Genomic DNA, 20225 nt, shown 5'->3' on the forward strand with positions numbered 1-20225 from the left:
ATCCAACAAGAAGTAAAAGATTCAAACCAAATATGGAGTGCATATGCCTCCCTTAAAGGCATGGTCTAGTAAACATTTTTATTGTCCCTACGGGTCGGCCATGTTTTTTTAAGCCTAAGTGGCTCGATTTTAGAAAACTTTCCTATGGACCTTACCCGAGTTTTCGTCCATTAAACGCACGCGAAAACAGGCACCAGGGAGCCGCCATTTTGTGATAATCCTATCACTTGCCGCATTGCCCTGGCTGACCTGCTTCTGCGGCACTAAATCAATTCCCCCGCCCCTGAGCCTGTCATCAACAGACTCGTACCGCCCATTTCCCAATGCCAAAGCACGTCTCGTGTCAACATTCGCTGCGCTTCAGCTAATGACGTGTCGCCATGGAAATGGCAGGACGCCTCTTTCCTCAATAAGTATAAACAGACCGTTTCACAACACACAGCAGCAGATTTTCGATTCCATTCCTCTCTCTGTCTTACTTAGAGTATTTTGTGACTTGTTTCTGTGCTCTGGTCAGCTACCTTCGCCACTTGTAGCCCGTGTGAACACCTGTACCATCTCGGTAAATTATTTTACTTTGTTTACCACATAATGGCTACAATAATGCCCTACATGTACGAGCCCGAGTATACCGAGGAGGAACTACTGGAAAGGGAAGCACGCGAAAACGATGGGGATTCGGACGGCAGTTGGCAGGACGAATCAACAGATGAAGAGCCTGGGCCTACTCGCATGGACGGCGTCTCCACCTGGTGCACATGCAATCGGTGCGAGCTAATGCCAACCGAGGAGGAGAACTGCTGCTGCCGAGAAAACTCGGGATGCCTGGCCTACATTTCGGAAGGCGAGCCACGACCGCAATGGATCACCGAGCTGCCAGACTTCAGGGCAGCCTGCCTCACACGGGCCGTGTTGAGAATAATGATGGTACTTCGCGCAACTGTTCGTCCTCGTAATCCGAGTAACGAGTAAGTATACTCTGCTTGTCATGTCACTCCTATTTCATGTTCTTCTACTATATCCAAAATTACATCTACCTATCATTGTAACGCATGTAATTCGTTCAATAGTGTGCATTGTCTAGATAGCATTTGTCCGTGCAGAATGCCATTAGTTACAAGAATTGTCATTGACAACAAACGTTTATTAAACTTATCTTGGTCATTTAAAAACAGTTTGTTTCATTCCTTTTCACAGGTGGTACAGGCTGGTGGCCTATCGTTCCTTTACATGGTGGCTCCACGGGAGGCTTGGACACCGCGTTCGAAGAGTGATACCCGCCTGTGCCGTTCGTGCCATTAGAGAAACGTTCCCGAGTGACAACGGTCAGTACAGGGGATTTTCTCTCGCTGTGCTGCAACCTGACCTGTATAATCTTTAAAGCCTTGTATTTTTGGGTCATGAAAATAAGATACAAAATAAAACACCACATATATTTTAACGGTTGTTTCGATTTTTTAAATGAATCAAGTGTGTCTCCAATCAAGGATGGACGTCCGACATCTGTGTTCCGAATGGGTGAAGGTCTGGTTGCTGTGAAGCAGGGTGGTCACTATCTATCTAAGCTAACATAACATATTCTCGATAATGCATGCACTAAATAACACTTGTTCAAAGTCTTTCAGTAGGTTATGTCTCTATAAAAGTCACACATATATCTATACTAACAATTACCATTGGATTATACAGGCCTTGCCTTAGGGTCTTGACCACTATAATACACCGGTTGAAGTGTGGGTCTGTACTCACAAGAATCTCCGGTATGTGGCATTTGTTATTGATAAGCAATGATATACTATCAAAGGCGGTTCGCGCCAGTGGATGAGCGCTGGCATGGGGGGCTGTCAGGGGCGCGAAAGGCCAAGGTGCCAAACTGCATGTACACTTCAAAAGGTATCCCATGCCAAGGGGCAATTGCTCACACGGCCTCCTCAGACCCCGTGTCTCCTGCCAGGCCTCCCCTTGAAGCAGGCCGCCCCCCTGCAATCCACATAAGTGTGTCTCCATTCAGCATTCTTCCTGTGCCTTATCTGCACGCCCCAGTCCCATCCATCCCACCCCCTCTATCAAAGGCGGTTCGCACCCGGGGATGAGCGCTGGCATGGGGGGCTGTCAGGGGCGCGAAAGGCCAAGGTGCCAAACAGCATGTACACTTCAAAAGGTATCCCACGCCAAGAGGCCATCGGTCACATGGCCTCCTCAGACCCCGTGTCTCCAGCCAGGCCTCCCCTTGAAGCAGGTCACCCCCTAAAACCACGACATACATACGTCATTCATTCACAAACACACCCCCGCTTCTAATACTTTATAAACCACTTGATATGTCTCATGAGAACATCTTTGTGCTTTGCAAGTCAACTCCTGAACGTGTTACCTAGCAACCACTGAGATCTACGCTAATCTGCTCGTCGTCGTGCTATCCGTGAACTTCTGTGACCGCTTAGAGCAAACCCATCAGTGTGCTACCTGTGGCCACCCACCTATTCTCCTGCAACATACTGCTCTGCTTGCTGAATCCAACTGTTTGTTGGTCAAGGTAAGGCCATGTATCCTAGTCATATTTTGCAGATTTTTAAATTTCTATCTATTTGCGAGTAGAGTACAAATTAGTGCTATGTTCATTGGTCTCATTGCATTGACTTGAGTTTCCATTGCTATGCTATCAATAGATCTATTTATTTTCATCTGTGTCTATTGTCATCGAATTGCATCCTTCAGGGGTCCTGTCTATAATGTAAGCATGTTTCCTTCTCGTGCAAGACAGAACATCCAAGGGACGAGTCACATGTTCAGATTTTAGTCACATAATTTATACATTTCTGCAATTTATGCAAATACTAAGCCGCACATAATGAACTTGTATAGTTCGTGCGACCAAAACAAACCTTTTATTGATCATTGTATGATTCATTTACTTTTGTATCAAATCTTTATTCTTGAAGATTGTATAATAATGTCGATATTTACTTTTCAGATTTATCAACAATGCCTGCCTGTTCGATTAGCGGTTGCCCTTCGAAGACCCATGCGAAATCTGAAGGCACTACAATGCATGTATTCCCGAAAACTGTTGATCGAATAAGAGAATGGGTCAGACATTGCGGATATCCACTGGATGAGCTGGAAAGTAGAGTCCAACAAGTCTTACAGGACAAGAGGGGTGATCAATACCGCATCTGCAGCCGGCACTTTTCCTTGGACATGTACACAACATCTTGGGTAACAAAGAAGAATAAACGGCGAACGACACGAATTGCTCAAACGCTATTCCCACTCTATTCGTCCACATTCCGCCACCGGTGAGTCAAGTGTCCGGATTTAGCTTTAGGCCTTGCGGTAGTGTGTAGGTAGCCGAATGGATTAATAGATATTGTAGGTGTTCTATCCCTTGTAATAATTTCGATATTGATATGAGTGTATAGTTTTTTGAATAATGACATTTATCAATATATTCTTTTTCGATTTCATAACCCACAAACGCAATGTATATATATGGGAACAGGGAACTGTGCTGTATTGAGCATTTTTCAAGTATTCTGTCGCCTTACATGGCTATTTTTAATATTGGCATTTCATTATCAATCATTAATTTACCTTTACAACTTCTTGACTATCCCTTGAATCTGAAGCAAGAACATTCTACATCCTTGACGTGGTCGCAGTTATCAACCACTTCTAGCACGTATCAGGTAATACTAGGCTAATCCGCTACAGACTTGTTTTATGCATGTCAAGTAATAGTTTTATTCTATCGTGTAATTATTTTACCGAATGTTTGGTTCGTGCTTTCCAATTGATATACACCTTAGTTATCGTCCACTGGTGTTTTTTTCCAGTTATAATTAGTGTTATCCATACTAATGCAAGTACTGTCTTTCAGGGAGATGCTGAAGCGTCCGCCACATCTACAACATTTCTAGATGTTCTTCACCAGCAGGAGGTATGGATACTGACGGCTCCATCGAGCGTCATCATCAGAGCTGCAATTCTTGTCGTTTGATTGTTCTACACAATGTTTCATTCTTGGTTAGCTGTTGATATGTACCTGTGCTGTCGACCCCAGGTGTGTGTTATGTTTTCACTATTGTAATCCTCACAAATGCAAGTACTATGTTTCAGGCAGTTGATGGAGCGTCAACCCCTGCACTTGATGCAGAGCCTGACATTCAAGTAATTCCAGGGGAAGTGGAAGCGGGACTATGCGTATACGAATTGGCGCAACAGCTTTCGGAAGTGCGCACTACATTTGCAACATCCATAGATATTCTTCAGCAGCACGAGGTATGGATACTGACAGCTCCATCATGCGTGATCATATAACGTGATTCCATTTGCTATACTTTCTTCCCTATTAACGCAAGTGCTTGAGACGACGAAGCTTCCACTACAATCACAACATCCAATGTAGATGATGCAGATGTAAAGGAATCGGAGAAATAAGTCGATGAAATCTGCATACTTATATTTTCCTTGATTGTTTTAGACAATGCATCATTTGTGGTTATCTCTCTATATGTACCTGTGCCGTCGACCCCAAGTGTGTGTTATGTTTCCAATATTGAAAACCATACTAATGCAAGTACTGTGTTTCAGGGAGATGCGGATGCCTCCTCTCCAATACAACCATTCATGGCAGTCCATGCAGAGCCAGAGGTATGGATACTGACCGCTCCATCGAAATAGATCATCACTGGTCGAATACTTGTCGTTTGATTGTTGCACACAATGTTTAAATCGTGTTTGGCTATTGAGATGTACCCGTGTGTTCGTCCTCACGTGTGTTTTATGCTAACAATATTTTGATACATAGTAATGAAAGTACTATGTTTCAGGGAGACGATGGAGCCTCATTCCGTGCTGTCTATGCGGATACAGAAAATATAGTCGTTGCAGCGCAAGAAGAAGGGAGGACATGCGGAAACGAATCTGAGCTACAGCGTGCAGATGTTGAAGGTCGAGTCAAAAAAGTTGCAAAGAAAAAAAAACAAAAAAAGTTTAGTTACAAACCGTTCATTATTTTAAAAAAATGTTTGTGCTGGGGACTATTTTGTTTTTTTTCCAGTCAATTGGACTAGACTTTATCTTGTGTTTAAACTGAACATCCCTTTTCCAATCTCTCCTCCAGTTACCCGTGGGTGTCAGAACTATACATACACAGACAGTGAAGCGAATGAGAGATGTTGCTTGCCAGACCATGTACACTATGGAGGAACTATTAATTGAGGCGAGGCGTGTTCAGGCTCGAGATGCTCATGTCCAATGGCCAGAACATGAATTAACTGTGTTTGGAGACTACAGCAAAGTTGCATTGGACCATAGCTACAGTGCGACCGCACCACCACAAGAAGATGTTATTGAATGTATTGAAGATAGCTCTGAAGTAGTTGCAGATCAATTCACACAATCTACACCCGCCAAAAATTTGCCACCCAAAAACCTATCGACATTGTTGTGTTCTCCCATCAATGTTGAAGTAAAAGGTGTCGAAATGACAGAGAATGAACCAGTCGCAGCATCCATAGACACATCAGAACTTGATATCAGCGATATTACTTTCCAATGTGTTTACATCTCCACAACGTCACAGGCCGAAACAACGTTGACGCAGGAAGACAGTCTAATGAAAGAGAGCAAATACATTGTATTCGACAGTTGTTTGATGGAAATTATAAGTATGCTGAAATGTGTGCATTCCATTAGAGGGAAAGTATGTGGGAAGCCATTGATTAATATGACTCGTCAAATAAAAGGCAGTAACGTCAAAATAAATGCCGCCTGTAGATTAAATTGTAGGTTCTCATGGTCTGCACAACCGATGCTGGGGAAACTGCCAGCAGGCAATCTACTGTGTGCAGCTGCATCACTTTTTAGTGGCTCCAGTTTTAGAAAGTTAGAGGCTTTCTTTCAGTTTGTGGGACTCCATTTCATTTCTAAAGCGCTGTACTACATATACCAACGTGATTATCTGTTTCCGGCCATTAGTGATGCTTGGAAAATTGAACAATTGTCTCTAGCAAGTACATTCGAAGGCAAACGATTCAGGCTAGCCGGCGATGGACAGTGCGACAGCCCTGGATTTTCTGCCAAGTACTGCACCTACCACTTTCAGGACATGGATAGTAAGAAAATTGTGAGTTCGGTGGTCGTGCAGGTAACACAATGTACATCGTCAGTGGCCATGGAGAAACTAGGATTTATAAAATCAGTGGAATATCTACAATCAAGGGGAATGCACATCGACCTCATAGCCACGGACAGACACGTTTCAATTGCCAAGACAATGAGAGAGCAGTTCCCACATATTAATCATCAATTTGACGTATGGCATCTTGCTAAATCAATCAGTAAGAAAATATCGGCTGCAGGAAAAAAAAGGGTTTTGAAAGTATTTTGCAGTGGTCCCATTCTATCACCAACCATCTTTGGTGGAGCTCAAAAACTTGTGAAGGGTCAGTGGAAATACTACTCGAAAAATGGCGGTCACTGATGCACCACTGTACCAACGTTTTCCGCTGGACAGCAAATCAACATTTCCACCAATGTGAACATGGCCCTTTGTCCCCAGAGGAGGCACGGAAGAAGAAGTGGTTGATTCCATCTTCACCGACACACAAAGCCATTGAGAAGATTGTTTTCGACAAAACTCTATCGAGGTTTGAGAGGACTGACAGAATTCTGTCACACAGGAGATTTGGAGGTGTTCCACAATATGTGCCTAAAGTACAGGCCAAAGCGCTTGCATTTTAGCTTTCGGGGCATGAAACATCGCACTCTACTAGCGGTCTTGGCCCATAACAGCAATGTCAGACGTGAACAATCTAGGACTAGGGGTAAAGTAAGGATGCCTCGCTACACTAAGGTGTTTTCAAAACTAAGTAAGCAATGGGTGATCAAACCAGTCTATGATGAATTGCAGTTCGACTTTGTGAAAGGCCTTATTGTTACTGTGTTAGAGAAGCACAGATATGGAATTTTGGACGTTTCTGTACAGAGCAGTGATCCATTGCCACCGAACATTGCGACTGTGCCATGCCCACCCAAAGCACAGCTGGTTGTGAAGTACAAATCCTGGTTTAAATAATTGCAGTACGATTGTCTTTTTGTAAATAAATGTTATTGTACAGTGTACCTGTAACCCTAACCCCTACCTTCACCATCATGGGTGGCGAACAAGCTGGGTGTCATCTTTGAATTCTCTACATTCACCTCATATATGTGTATGTATATATTTTTCTCATGTCTCATCTCATGTAAATGTTGCGCACAGTTGCGCACTGTTAACGGAGGGGAGGCTTGCGTATTGCAAATAATAAAACAAACAAATAATAAATCTCACTTTTAACTCAACTCCTGTGGTACTTTATACTTTCCCTGACCTTCCGCCAAAAATTAAATGTCTCAATTTGGGCTGCAAAGCTTGCAGACAACGGGGACAAAATTGGGGCACTTAGAGCGCGCCGTGGCATTTGGGAGAGAAGCCAGTTCGCATTTGCACATTGAGGCGCACAACATAGAGGGATTCTAAACTTCAAGTTCTCACAGATGCCTATACTACGTGATGTTGCAAATAAAGAATGCGAAGGACAGCGGCTTTGATTTTCAGCTTGCGCCCAGGTGAGGCCCACAAGTCGCACTGGAAGTATAAGGGTCTATTGTTTTTTGACCTTGAGACAGGGACCATGCCGAAAGAACTACATTTGAAGGGGGTGTGCAATAACATAAGAGACGATAAGGCAGAAAATTCAGAAACTAGACCGAGTTTCATTTTAGTTCAGTATATGAAAAATAGTTGTCAAGAGCACGGTCTGTTTTACAGACTGCACTACGAAGAGAGACAATGGAAATTTCAAATATAATGTAAGTAAATCTTTACACGCTTTTATACCGGAATGAAGATGTAATGAATGGATGCATGAATAAATGAATGAATGAAGAGCTAGGAAAAGCAAGGAAAATGTGTTCGTAGTGGGCACATGGGCATGCAGGTCCACTGGTCTCACTGATCTCGGTCCTTGGCCCCGCCACTTTTCCCTGCACTGCCTAGCTGCACTACGGGACTGTCTCTGTATCCTTCAGCCCCTTCTCCCGGCATTTACCTTGCACTTGCCACCAGCTGGCCCTATTATTTAATTTGTATTCAACTAACCATGTACAGCACTTTTACCTCCCCTCCCCCCCCTTCCCCATGCGCGATCAGAAAGACACCTGGCCTAGTAGGATCGTTGTCTGTCTGCCCTTGTTCCCCACCTGCCTCGTCGCGCCTTGAAACACTTGAGTATAGGCGCGTTACAAATGCCATATCATATATCATATCATTCCTCACGCATGTAGACTAACTGTCGTTTATCATTGTGTGTTGGCCTCAATTTATTTCGTTACTTTTCGCATTGATTTTAGAGCCGACCATACTCCATTGAACTATCCTTGCAAGCAAATAGTTTCTGATCGGCTGTAATAAATAAAATGAGTAATATTAATGAAGATCGGCTGGCGAGACTAATTATAATTTTTTTGGTTTCATAACGGTATTTGCTCCCCTTCTGCTACTGCCATCGGTTTGAGACACCAGCAGATGGCTTTTACAGTAGACACCTGCAGCTTCGTGTGAACAACTGGAGCACACTGACAATTTTATGGGACGATCGCCAAGGGCCCACATGCCCTTAAGCTGTACTAGTGGCTAGAAGCAACATATCAACCTTTATGATGGACTAGTGCCTAGTTGATGGAACAGCCTTGCGGTTCACCGTGCTTCCAAAGTGCTTCTTTTAACGAAAAGTAACACCCTGTGTACCATTGCGGATACAGATAAAAGAAAATAAATGGCTTTCGGAGTTCATATGGCAATTGCTGAATATTCTCTAAACATCTAATGTCAAATAAATGTACTTTACCAAATGTACCGTGTTGCTGTTTGATTTTAAAGTACAGTTTCATATTCCGAATTGTGGCGCGCTGTGTTGTGAGATGGTCTGTGTTGGTTTTCGGGTTCTGAGTGGAGTCGCGTAGAAGACGACTGGGCGCGTTTGCCTACGCAGCACAGTAACGTCACGGAGAGAGGCGGGGAATATGAATGTTTGGATAATGTCAGGCTCAGGGGCGGGGGATATTATTTAGTGCCGCAAAAGCAGGTCAGCCAGGGCGATGGGGGAAATTATGGGATTATCACAAAATGGCAGCTCCCTGGTGCCTGTTTTCGCGTGCGTTTAATGGACGAAAACTCGGGTAAGGTCCATAGGAAAGTTTTCTAAAATCGAGCCACTTAGGCTTAAAAAAACATGGCCGACCCGTAGGGACAATAAACATTTTTACTAGACCATGCCTTTAATTCTCTGAAGCTCCACCACAATTAGACATGCAAATCGAGGTGGAGCATTAGTTGGCATTGATCCAAGAGGTTATAAAACCACCAGCTATTTTTACTCTATGAAAAATATATTACTGTGAAAATCCACTTTGGAGTCCGGATGAGGCAATAGCCTTGCATTGTGTGGGGATAATAGAACCAGTAGACAACAATATCATAGAAAAGACTTATTGTCAAAGGCAGTCACTTGTTTCAAGATACTTAGGTTTTTTTGAAAAAATAAATGTTACATATATGGACATGGTAAATGTTGACCTATATACCAATATTACCCATAATTAAGGTATCGTTGCCATTCCATTCGAGAAGCCTTATAGGCCATTTCAGAAGTCAGTGGTCAAAGTGTAGGAAAAGACGTAGTGGAACTATGTTCCCTACTGGCCTGCACCGCTCACCACAAACCCAATCGCCACGCCCGCTCCTATGTGCAATCCAAGCCCCCAAACACATGCTCCTGCTGTTTAGGGGAACGTTCAGTGCAAGTTTCAATTTCTTCCTAGACTTATTTTAATACTAAATCATTCCGGAACAATTTCTTTTAAAAATAAAAGTCTAGGAACACTGTCAGAAGTACATCAAGAGTTCCTGGTCATGTTACTCAGTTTATCGCTTAAGAACCATTATTTGTATAGAGATAGCTGATGATTGATCTGGATTGAGATGTATTGGCAGAGCAGTGTATATCTGCTGGAGATTGCAGTTGAGCTGCAGGACCGTTGGCTGCAGAGTGGCTGTTTCCACCAGGAAGGATTTTGAAGTAGCACAGCACTACAGAATAACCCTGCGTCTGCGTGGAGCATGTTGCAGAGTGCAGTTGGGTGGACTGACTGGTTTGAGTCACAGGTTAGCCCCCTTGAATCCAGGTGGTCTAACATTGCACCCGTTTGTGAATGTAAGAGTTAAACAGTAAAAGCAAAGGCAGTAACACAAGTACTCGAGCAGTCCAGTCAGTACTGGGAACTATGGCACTTACCACAGCAACCGCCCTCCCTTTATCACCCAAGCCCTGTACCTTCTCGACATGACTGAAATCATTGACTGTGGTTAAAGGAAAGAATATAACATTTCTTTCCCAGCATGCTAAACGGCCATACAAATTTGAATAAGGTGTACAGTGTGTTGGGGAGGAAATCGGCCTTTCCCACTGCCCTAGGTGCTTTCGAGTGAGGCGAGCCCCATAGACATGCGATGTACCAGGGGGTATAAGGTCGTCCTAAGAAAACTGATACAAACACAATATTGCATGAATTATCGATGTATAGGCTTAGTGCGCGCATATAAAGAGGCGCCATTTTGAAGAAATGTTAGACACATTCAGTCCTGCATGGCTGCGCGGTAAATACAGGCCCACACACTGAGGGCAAACAAACCTGTGCTGCTAATTCCCACAGAAACATCCCTTCCTTAACTGTTGCAATTGCTCATTATCCCAAAAAGGAATGTGCCCTGCAAGGTCATGAGACCGCACCAGACTCCTTGCGGCACACATTCATCACAGCCAGGCCACCAGCAGACATCCAACCCCCAACCAGCCCACCAGGAGTAACGGCACCCACCACTGACCCAGTCCAAGACCCCTGAAATTCTGTGATAATGGGTGACCTCAGACCACAACTGTAAAACCAATAGCCATAAAAGATCTAAACAAACACAACCATTTCACCTTATCCCATAAATACACCCTTTGTAGTACGAGGTACAGGAAGGAGTACATTATAGCTCAAAATGAGGGTGGAAGCGGAGAGTGTGATATGAACTGGGCAAAGAATGTGTGGGTCAGCATGATCGTGTTCCTCCCCCCTGTACCAGTCCCCAAGCTTCCCAGGTGCATGCCATAATAATGTAGTAGCATTATCTTACAAAAGTAACTCTGTAATAGCAACATGTGAAGAGTCTGACCTTCAGTCGCTAGAGAGATGAGCTGTATAGGATCTTACCAACCAGCCATGCAGATTTTGTACTATACCGTGATGATGGGGTGATGCCATATAAGCTTCTGTTTGTACTACTTTGAGCCAGAACGTTCTCGAGCAGCAGAGTTCTTTGCTTGCATCTTTATTTTTGTGCGATTAAACTTGTTGTCCTTGCAAGAAATCTCTTGCCCTTTTTTCCCTAGTGGGTTGTATTTATTCTAGTGTGAGCATACAGGAGCGTGCCTTCAAGTGTTGCAATGTATGGCTTCAATATGCTCCCAGTCAAGCTAATCCTGGAGGTTAAACCTTGACTAGTACTAGTAGTTTGGAAGTAGATGGGCAAGTGGACTTGCCTAACGCAGATCAGAAGAGGGGTGGAATGGCGACCGAAATGATGAGACTAGACTTACAAGAGTCCTTTCTGAATACGCCTTCAATTTTTACAGACTTTGAATCATCTTTGACAAAGAATTCCACAACCACCTCCCCTGCAATGAGTCATTCTAAAGACCTTGGATGCGTTCATGAACTCAACAAAACTGGCAACATAGGACCTTCATCACTGATGGCACTACACCTGGTATTGACCTTGTTTGTGAATCTTTATGACAATATTAGCACAAATGTAAAATTAGATACAACACTCTTAAAAGTAATAAAAGTCAAACTGGATAAGTGGGAGGTGGCCATGGACCTAAAACCACAACAGTACTCCATGCGGCCTGCCCGACGCATCAAGAAAGAGTGTCTGATTCTAGTAGCACAGAGACAGGGGCTATTGTGATTATGGACTCTGGGAGGATGTAAATTAAAGTGTTGTACACAGTAGGACACTAATAGACTTGGAGGATGAGCCTATAACACTAGATGAAAACTTAAATATCACTGAAGTGAATAACTTGTCTTAAAAAAACTGTGAAACAGCCTCAAAAAAGGAAAACCAAAAAAATGATTAGTGAATAAAAAAGTCTTCCAGAAAATGTCTGCATAACAAGTAGCAGGGAATCAGCACTATGGTATTAATACAAGAAAGGATTCAACTGCAAATATTCAAAGTAAAGCCCAAACGACAGGAAAGGGAAAAACAGGCTGCCAAAAACAAAGGTAAGGAAGAGGTCCAAGTTGCCCCACCAGAGCCTTCAGGCTGCTATGAAAAGGACTCTCGGGGTGAAGGAAAAAGTCTCAATGGAGAAAGTGCACCAAATTCTCCCCCTGGTGGTAGGTTGGATTGCGCTAATATAGATGTCATTAAACAGAATACGAAACCTGATAAAGAAGGAAGTGTTCAATGGAGAGGGGCAAATCCAACCAAAGGGTCAAACGCATATCTTAAGAGGTGCTCTTTCCAGTTCTGAGCCGAGGAGTTTTAAGTCCAGCCAAGTTTTTGATAGAATATGGGGGAATAAGAAATGCTCCAGCAAAAAGCAACAGGTGGCAGGATGCTCATTCCTCAGCGTGCCCATCAAGGTTATTGTTTGAGCACCTATTTAAAGAGGACGCAAACACTATTTTGGAATAGATCAACTATTCTTGGGTTCTTATTTGAAATCCCTAGCCTCAGACTAATTTCATCACAGGATATCGACTTTTAGTTGAATTTGTTGATCCAACAACAAACTATTGTCACCATAGAAATTACTTCCAGGATTGTGCACAATACCCTAATTAGTGAGGCTGATGCACTGAGACAGCTGGGATATGATCTTGCACCTTATGGGCCGAAGCCTCCTAAGTTGTTTAATTAGAATGATAATTTGAATGCTTTCACTCCCCGGCATATGAAGGATTTAACACTTTAAATAACTGGTGGTCACACGGGAAATCGATCTATTAGCTTGTTAAAGCTAAACAAGTAAAAAGGTGTTACACTCACCTGGTATCCACAGGGACGCCACCCAGCTGGGTTACTCGCTGGTATGCTTCTCAGCTTTGCCCTGATGTGGTCTGCGGAGAAGGTTCTGCCTGAAAATACAGGAGGACTGTGTTCAAGACTGACCGACTGGGGTAAGTATCCTCCCTCCACCCCCGTATGCGTTCAGTCCCTCTGGCGCCCTCACCTCACCTTGTGGTATATTTAGGCGTGCTCTCCATCCTGCCTTTGTTGCAGGGGCGCGTTGTCTTTCATGGGCGAGTGCGGTCCAGTTACTTCACTGACGCCGGCCCGTTTGATATTGTTCAGGTAGGTCTTATTGCTGTTCTTTAGTTTTGTTGCTATCCTGCATGCCTTTCTTTGTTTAGAATGTCTCTTTTTTCTCCCCTAGGTATGCGGAGCTTCAGCGCGGCGAACTGGCTTGGTTGAGCCCCGCTGGTAAATGATGGCGCATTAAGAGCACTATGATGCGGTAAGTAAGCGCTATGCGCAGCGCTGCGAAGTCTTGCCTTTGCTAACCTGTGTTTTCCTTCCTTGTAGGTCGCGGTGTTCTTCAGCGCGAGTGGAATGTCCAGAGTGGTGCCAGCCGAGAGGCGACCAGCCAGGTAAGCCTTTTGAGCAGTTCGTAATTTGTAAATGTCTCTACAGCTTTCTTTAATGTTGCCTCTATCTTCCTCTTTCAGGTCGTTCTGTCCGGGAGGCGTGAAGATTCGAGGAAGCTGTTCTCAGTATCTGCGAGTGTTTAAAGATGAAGACTGCAGGTAAGTTGCTGCTGCTAATGATGTTCCTTTGGTCTCCTTGCAGGTTCTGCTTCTCCTAGGTTCGAGGAAATAGCTGGACATGGTGAGCATCACGTTGCAAGCTGCAAAGTAACACGAAGCATGTTCTGCAGTCAGGGTGTGGTTTATATAGCCCAGGTAAAGTAGTACCAGGGAAAGTAGTTCCAGGCCTGCCACACCCAAAACACTAGACCGCATAGCTTGGTTCTCAGGAGCCAAGCTATGTGGATGTCTCCATGTTGGCTGACAATACAATAAAGTAGTTCCCAAGCACATTGTTGTTCATGGTGTATGAGCCTGGTGCCATAGGCGCCAGGACTGGCCCCATGAGGACTTTTGAAGAGGATGCCAGGCTCTAGAGGCCCGAGTCCTGACTCCACCTGGCCAATGGGTTTGCCAGAGGGGGTTTTGGGTGAGGTTCGTGACAGCACTCCCCCCTAAGGCCCCTCCCATGGTGTTCTTTCTGTCTGGCCCAGGTTTGGTTGGGAAGTTCCAATGGAATTTCCTGATTAGATGTGGTGCGTGGATATTCTCACTGGGCTCCCAGGATCTATCTTGTGGTCCAAATCCTTTCCAATCGATGAGATAATATAGCTTGGTCCTAGAGTATTTAGAGTCCAAGATATCTTTGATTTTGAATTTTGGTTGTCCGTCAACAAGTATGGGCTTAGGTGGTGTCCCAATCCGTGTGCCGGGTTGCATTGGTTTCAGGAGGGACACATGGAATACCGGGTGGATGTGTAGATTAGGTGGTAAATCCAGTTTCACGGCTGCTGGGTTGATAATTGCCTTAATGGTATAGGGTCCTAAGAATCTGGGATGAAAGGTCTGGATTCCCTTGATGGGTACGAATTTAGCGGCTAACCAAACTTTGTCTCCTACTTGATAATCAGGGGCCTTTTTCCGGTGTTGGTCGGCGAATCTCTTTTGTTTTTCTTTGGCATGAATAAGGTGTCCCTTTGCCCTTTTGAAAGCCTGAGTAATGGTTGTGTGTAGAGTCTTTACTGCTGGCATTTCCAAGCTGGCTGGAAGGTCTAGTTCAGAGGTACGTGAATGTCTGCCATGAAGGGTATAGAAGGTCGTTTGTCCCGTGCTTGAATGCAAAGAATTGTTATATGCATATTCGGCTATCCATAGTAGGTCTTTCCAATTCCTTTGTTCGTGGTGCAGCATGCACCGTAAATATTGCTCGAGTGTCTGATTGGTTCTCTCGGTTTGGCTGTCCGTTTGGGGATGGTGACTGGTAGATAGCCGAACGTCGATTTGCGCCATTGGACAGCATTTTTTCCAGAAGTTTGAAACAAACTGGCTGCCTCGATCAGAGACCAGAACCGAAGGGAAGCCATGTAGCTTAACCACGCCCTCCAGGAACACTTTTGCTAAAGTGGCTGCATCTGGGAGGCCTTTCAGAGGAATAAAATGGGCCACCTTCGAGAATACGTCCACAACTACAAGGATGGTGTTGAACCCTTGGCTTGGAGGTAGATCAGTGATGAAGTAAAGGGAAAGAGTGTGCCATGGAACTGGAGGAATGTCCAATTGTTGTAGGAGACCAGATGGTTTTTTGTTTCTGTGATTTATTTTGTGCGCAAACACTGCAGGACTGAATATACTGAATGATGTCCTTACGCCAGGTAGGCCACCAAAAGTTCTCTTTCACCTTAGCTAGGGTTTTGGCGATTCCAGGATGCCCTTCGATCAGTGAATCGTGATAGTTTGAAATAATATGCTGTTGTAATTCCTTCTTGGGTAAATATAGGAGATCCCTAAAAAAGGGTAGGTGGTCCTTGATGGTATATGTTCTCCTTGAGTTTGCAATGCGAGGGAGGCATCAGGGTTCAATGTCCGTTGGATTTCTTTTCGTAGTTCTGCTTGTGTTAAGGCTGTCGTGATACCCAAGAGTTTGTCTTCAGGTATAATAGGTACTGTGTCTGGAGTTGCATATACTATTTCATCTATGTGCATGCGAGATAAGGCATCCGCCTTTCTGTTTCTGACTCCTGGTCAAAATGTGATTACATAATCATTCGGTGAAGAAAAGGGCCCACCGTAATTGGCGCGAGGAATGGGCCTTGGCTGTTTTGAGATATTGCAGGTTTCAGTGGTCTGTGATGACTGTAATGGTGTGTCTAGCCCCCAGAATGTAGTGCCTCCAGGCTTTAAGGCGGATTTGATAGCCAGAAGTTCCTTGTCTGTGATGGCATAATTAATCTCTGGAGGTGAGAACCTTTTCGACCAGAAGGCCACAGGATGTAGCTGGCCGGTTTCCGGGTCTCTCTGTGAAATGACAGCCCCCATTGCGAGACTGGACGCATCAGTTTCAACGACATAAGGGAGGTCTGGACGAGGATGTCACAGGATTGGAGTGGAGGTAAACCTTTAAGTTCCTGAAAGGCTTCTTCTGCTTCTTCGGTCCAAGCAAACTTTTTATTGTTTTTTTGTAATAGTACTGTGATTGGGTGCACAACCTGAGCGAAGTCTGGGATGAACCGGCGGTAGAAGTTCGCAAAGCCCAGCATGCTTTGTACCCCTTTCAGAGACGTCGGTGAAGGCCATTTCAGAATGGCATCTGCCTTGTGCACGTCCATTCTGATGCCTCCTGGAGTAAGGATAAAACCAAGAAATTCTACTTCGGTGACGTGAAAAAAGCCTTTTTCAAGCTTTGCAAACAAGCGATGTTGACGGAGCTTGGTGAGGACTGAACAAACGTGCCTGACATGATCTTGTTCCGAGGCTGAGTATACTAAGATGTCAAGATGTCGTCTATGTACACTAAGGCGCACACATCAATTAACTCCCTTAAGACATCATTCATGAAATATTGGAATGCCGCAGGAGCGTTGCATAACGCGAAGGGCATGACTTGATATTCAAACAAGCCGTACTTAGTACGGAAGGTGGTTTTCCATTCATCTCCTTTTCTGACTCGGACAAGGTGGTACGCTCCTCGAAGGTCCAATTTGGTATAAATCTGGGCATCTTTAACTTGGTCTAGCATCTCAGGGATAAGTGGCAAGGGGTAGCGGTTCTTCAGTGATCTGGTTCAATGCGCGGTAGTCAATACAGGTTCTCAAGTCTCCTTCCTTTTTCGGTACGAAGAACAAAGGACTGGCTGCGGGGGACTTCGAAGGACGGATAAATCCTTTTGCAAGGTACTGGTCTAAATAGGATTTCAAATGAAGGTTTTCTGGTTCTGTGAGAGCGTAGATCCTGCCGCAAGGGATTTGTGCACCAGGAACAAGGTCGATCTGACAGTCATAGGGCCTGTGCGGCAGCAATGTATTGGCTTGGTTCTTTCGGAAAACATCCTGGAAATCATGGTATTCACTTGGCAAGGTATTAGTTGCTCCCATGGTTGATACTGTCGCTCCGGGAGTCATGGGGATACAGACGTCGGGTTTCTCCTCTTGGTAACAGCAGGCAGGGGAGCAGTCACCGGGGAAGGTCAATTTTCGTGCCCGCCAGTCTATCAAAGGGTTGTGAGCAACCAACCATGGCATCCCTAGTATTAGCCTGAACTGAGGTGCCTTGATGAGATCGAATGAAATAGACTCCCGATGTCCGTCCTGACACAGCAAGGTTACCCAGGCTGTGCACTGGGTTACTGGTCCGGAAGCGATTTCTGTCCCATCCACAGTGGTTACCTTGTCCATAGTTGGCTTAGAACACAAAGGAAGCCCCATCTCTGCTGCCAGTTCTTGATCAATATAATTTCCAACTGCTCCACTATCGATGTATGCTTCAACGGCATTTATTCTTGACGACTGTTGGTGGTTAATTAAGATCACTGGTATTGCAAAGTGCGAGGTCAGCAACTCTTTCTTCTCACTCGACAAACTGACCTCTACGTTTGTCGAGCTTGGTAGTTTCCCGATTCCTTAGCTTCATCCTTCTCTGTGGCCCCGAATGTTCTTCTTGGGTGTTTTACTGGACAGTCCTTCAGGAAATGTCCTGGTTTCCCACAATACAAACAAAGCTGTTGTCTTCTTTTGTCCCGCTCTTATTTTGTTAATGGAGGCCGTATCCCTCCAATCTGCATGGGTTCTACAGCATTTTCAGGTACACGGGGTGTTTTTTCACTTGGTCGAACATACACGGTCCGAGGGTCCGTCTTAGACCGGTCTGCCTTTCGGTCCTGAAACCGGTGGTCTAGCTGCACGACCAGATTTATGAATTCTGCACAGTCTCTGGGTGGATCAACCACCTGGGCTAAGACGTCCTTTAATCTGCCTCGTAAGCCTCGATGGAATAACGTGGTTCTTTTGTTTTCTGGCCACCTAGCTTCGGCAACCAGTCTGTTGAATGTAGCAATGTACGTTAACAAGTCCTGATTCTCCTGTCGGAGGGACAAGAGTTAATTGTCTACTGATTGTTCCTGGGTATGGCGAGCAAAAAGATCTGGAACCCCCCAAAGTCATGTAATAGAGGATCGTCATGGGTTACCAACGACATCGACCAATCTGTTGCACTACCACTCAGGTATGATAAGACAAAAGCTACCCGAGCTTGGTCATTTGGAAATGCTCCAGGCCTACAAAGAAAATGAAGGCGGCACTGATTGATGAATGCTGCATACTTCCGTGGGTCGCCTGAGAACCTTTCTGGTGTTGCCAAGGGCACTGTTCCAGGTAACGTGATCTGTACCGGAGTGGGTAGTATGGCAGGGTTTTGCATCATTGGATTGCTTCCAGGTAGAGGCGTCTGTCCTGCCTGTGATTGCAAGTATTGCCTGCTAATCTCTTCAGTGCGTTCTTTGGTCACTATTAGGTCTCTCCGGAGGGCATTAGTCTCTTGTCGGGCAGAATGAACCTCTCAGCACGAAGCTCTCCTAGTAATTGGGCCAATTGGTCCATTTCTGATGTCTCCATGGCGCCCAGGTGGATTTGTTATGGTAGGCTTCGTGTTCTGTTACGCTCACCTGGTATCCACAGGGACGCCACCCAGCTGGGTTACTCGCTGGTATGCTTCTCAGCTTTGCCCTGATGTGGTCTGCGGGGAAGGTTCTGCCTGTAAATACAGGAGGACTGTGTTCAAGACTGACCGACTGGGGTAAGTATCCTCCCTCCACCCCTGTATGCGTTCAGTCCCTCTGGCGCCCTCACCTCACCTTGTGGTATATTTAGGCGTGCTCTGCATCCTGCCTTCGTTGCAGGGGCGCGTTGTCTTTCATGGGCGAGTGCGGTCCAGTTACTTCACTGACGCCGGCCCGTTTGATATTGTTCAAGTAGGTCTTATTGTTGTTCTTTAGTTTTGTTGCTATCTTGCATGCCTTTCTTTGTTTAAAATGTCTCTTTTTTATCTCCCTTAGGTATGCAGAGCTTCAGCGCGGCAAACTGGCTTGGTTGAGCCCCGCTGGTAAATGATGGCGCATTAAGAACGCTAAGATGCGGTAAGTAAGCGCTATGCGCAGCGCTGCGAAGTCTTGCCTTTGCTAACCTGTGTTTTCCTTCCTTGTAGGTCGCGGTGTTCTTCAGTGCGAGTGGAATGTCCGGAATGGTGCCAGCCGAGAGGCGACCAGCCAGGTAAGCCTTTTGAGCAGTTCGTAATTTGTAAATGTCTCTACAGCTTTCTTTAATGTTGCCTCTATCTTCCTCTTTCAGGTCGTTCTGTCCGGGAGGCGTGCAGATTCGAGGAAGCTGTTTTCAGTAGCAGCAAGTGTTTAAAGATGAAGACTGCAGGTAAGATGCTGCTGCTAAGGATGTTCCTTTTGTCTCCTTGCAGGTTCTGCTTCTCCTAGGTTCGAGGAAATAGCTGGACACGGTGAGCATCACGTTGCAAGCTGCAAAGTAACACGAAGCATGTTCTGCAGTCAGGGTGTGGTTTATATAGCCCAGGTAAAGTAGTACCAGGGAAAGTAGTGCCAGGCCTGCCACACCCAAAACACTAGACCGCATAGCTTGGTTCTTTGGAACCAAGCTATGTGGATGCCTCCATGTTGGCTGAGAATACAATAAAGTATTTCCCAAGCACATTGTTGTTCATGGTGTATGAGCCTGGTGCCATAGGCGCCAGGACTGGCCCCATGAGGGCTTTTGAAGAGGATGCCAGGCTCTAGAGGCCCGTGTCCTGACTCCACCTGGCCAATGGGTTTGCCAGAGGGGGTTTTGGGCGAGGGTTGTGACAAAAGGTCTGGTGATAATGATTGGACTTGGCTTATTGGTGCACTTACTACCATAACTCTGGGCCCATGAAATCCAATCTCCAGCTTTAGTCAAGGTGATCAGCTTAGTGTCGTTTCATGGAACGTATGTGGGCACTCTCATCTGCTAACAAACACTAATTTAGGTGCTTTATTG

This window comes from Ambystoma mexicanum, chromosome 14 (genome assembly GCF_040938575.1).
Source record: "Ambystoma mexicanum isolate Mex_15411 chromosome 14, UKY_AmexF1_1, whole genome shotgun sequence".
NCBI classification, from domain to species: Eukaryota; Metazoa; Chordata; class Amphibia; order Caudata; family Ambystomatidae; genus Ambystoma; species Ambystoma mexicanum.